This window comes from Macrotis lagotis, chromosome X (genome assembly GCF_037893015.1).
Source record: "Macrotis lagotis isolate mMagLag1 chromosome X, bilby.v1.9.chrom.fasta, whole genome shotgun sequence".
NCBI classification, from domain to species: Eukaryota; Metazoa; Chordata; class Mammalia; order Peramelemorphia; family Peramelidae; genus Macrotis; species Macrotis lagotis.
In genome coordinates, this window is record NC_133666.1 from 692,765,820 (window position 1) to 692,768,827 (window position 3,008).

The following is a 3,008-nucleotide window of genomic DNA, read 5'->3' on the forward strand; positions in this document are numbered from 1 at the left end:
GAAACTGAGTTCTAAGGTTAAAGGACTTGCTAAAGGTCACCATGGTAGGAAGAGGCAGAGCGGGTACAAGCCCAGGCTGGGCCCCCTTCTCCGCAAGGCTCTGCAGCAGTGACTGCGGCAGGACCAACAGACAGGGAGGCAGCTGTTCACGTTGGCGTGATTCAAGCGGCAGATTCCTCACCCTCCATTACCTGCTGCCAATGCCTAAGGATGGATTCTGTTATACAGAAACACAGCCCTGAGCGGGAGGGCAGGACGGGGGGATGTCTGGGAGGGGCCTTAGAACAGGAGAGGTCTGAGCTGGTGGGGATCTTGGAATAAGAAATGTCAGGACAACAAGACAACACAGAACACAGACTCCCAGGGCTGGGAGACAAGCCCCCTGGCCTCAAGGTCAAAGAGCAGAAGAAATTTTGAGGCCAGAGAGAAAGGTTGCCCAGCAAGGCAGAGGCACCCCGAGGCTGCCCCATTCCCAGCTTTTAGGTCAAGTTTCCAGATCCAATCATTTTTTGGTCCAGGCCATATCCCCTCTTCTCCAATTTTCATGGGACACAATTACACTTAAAAAATAAATTTAAAGTTTCATTTTGAGAATTTGAGGACCAGAGTGTGATACTCCAGGAGCTCAACAGAGGCACAGGCAGGTGCTCCCCCAACCCAGTCAGAGCCCTCAACGTCCTGATTCCCCCCGGGCATCTCATCACATTTCCCTGATCATGCCCCTGCTGGTCCTCCCCCATTGGGGAGTCTTGGTTTCAACTTGTATAAGAAATGGAGGGTCCCCGGGGTCAACCAGGCATCTGCCGAGTGGCCACCATGCTCCAAGGATTAGCTACAAGCTAAAGCTAGAAAGAAATCCTTGTCCCGGCAAAGCTGCTGTTGAGGAGGGAAGGAGGCAAGGGGAGGGGAGGGAAGGGAGGGAAGAAAGGAAGGAAAAAAGGAGGGGGGAAGGAAAGAAAGAGGGGAGGAGGGAGAGAAGGGAGGAGAGAGGAAAAGAGGGAAGGAAAGGAAGGAGAGAAGAGAAAAAGAGGAAAGGAAGAAGGGGAGAAGGGAAGAGGGAGGGAAGGAAGGAGGGAAGAAAGAAAGAGAAGGAAGCGAAAGAGGGAAGGAGGGAAGGAAAGGGAAGGAGGGAGAGAAGGGATGTGGAGAATAGGAGGGAGGAATTATTTATTCCCTACTATGCAAGCACTATTTCCAATACAGTCTTCCAGGGACAGCTAGATGGCGCAGCGTATAGAGCACAGCCCTGGAGTCAGGAGGACCTGAGTTCAAATCCGACCTCAGACACTTAATAATGACCTAGCTGTGTGGCCTTGGGCGAGCCACTTAACCCCATTGCCTTCAACAACAGATAACAATGAGCCTTCCCCAAGCTTTGCATCAATGCCCTAACCTGGCCTGAAGCTCTGGACTCAGTAGGACTTGATTAGTGTGGGATGGTTTCAAAAAAGTACTTCCATTAAGAGGATCTGAGTTCAAGTTCCACCTCTGACCTACACTGGCTCCGTGATTCTGGACAGTGCAATGGTGGCAGAGAGTGGCTGATGTGCCTTGGTGAAGGCTGTTTCCTCCCCGGGAGCTCCCCACACGAGGGACATCCCTGGTCCACCTTCTCCCTCTCACAAGGTCAAGCCTCAACCAAGACTTGGGATGGCCAGAGGCAGAGCCATGTCAGGGCTGCCCCTTTGTCCGGGGGCCTGTTGGACAGGAAGGGTTCTCAGCTGCCAAGCTCCAGCGTGTTCTTGGCAGAAGGCTCTGGCAACGCGGCCAGGTGCCATCTGTTGGGACCTGCCCTCAGCCTGAGCTACAAGGAAGTAGAGGAGGAGGGGTTGGCAGGAGTGCACGTCCTAATGGGGGAGATGACATGGAAATAATTAAGAAGCTACAAGATGGGGCGGCTAAGGTGGCGCAGTGGAGTCAGTCCCTGGAGTCAGGAGGACCTGGGTTCAAATCTGGTCTCAGACACTTAATAATGACCTAGCTGGGTGGCCTTGGGCAAGCCACTTCACCCCATTTGCCTTAAAAAAAAAAAATCAATCAATAAATAAATGAATGAATGAATGAATGAATAAGAAAGAATAAGAAAGAAGCTACAAGATAGAGTGGAGAGAAGGCCACACCAGAGGAGAGAGTATTAGCTCCTGGGAGGCCTGGGAAGGGTCCTGCACAGGATGAGATCTGAGAAAAGTAAAGCACTCCAGCAACAGGGGCTGGGGTGGGGGGGGACAGCCAGGGAAAAGTTATCATCCAGAGAAAGAGACTCCCCAAGGATCAGAGGGGCTGGATTATAGAGGGAGCACAAGGGGTTGTCAAGGGCTCGACATGCCCTACCAGAGGTATTGGAGAGCCACAGAGTTTGGGGGGCAGAGCTCTGTAGAGAATCCTGCTGGAGGATCCCCTAAAGGGAAAGTCTGGTCTCTCCTAGAGAATAACCTCTCATCTCCCCTGGACTTGTCATGGGTTTCGGGTGTATCCCCACTATTGGGGCTCCCTTTGGTCTTTAGGAGCAGGCGCTGGATTCAAAGCCCAGGGGAAGTGTTGTTGAACAAAGTATGTCAAGATTGAATCCCTCTCCTCAGAACTGGGGAATCTGTCTACCTACTGGGCTCCCCCTCCACTTTGGGGGGCCAGAGACCCTTTGGGCAGCAGTCTGATGAGGCCTCAGAAAAACGGCTTTAAATACATAGAATTGCAAAGAAAAACAAAGGTCAGTGACGATAGAAAGACGTCCTGTTTTCCAACCAAGTTCGGAGATGTACCCACAGATTTCTTCATAAGAGCCCCTGCCCAGAACCCACGTCCCCACCCCTCCAGGGCTGGCAGGATCGCCAGATCCTGGGGTCACGAATCACCTAGCAGATACCAGAACGGCCTCGGACGCCACGTGAGTCAGCAGATGCAGGTTTCCGAGCCAAGGTACTCGGCACTCCTCACCGACCGCAGCCCTCCATCGCCTCAGCCCGAGTTACAGACTACACCCGGTTCAATAACCAGACAAAACGGGTAAG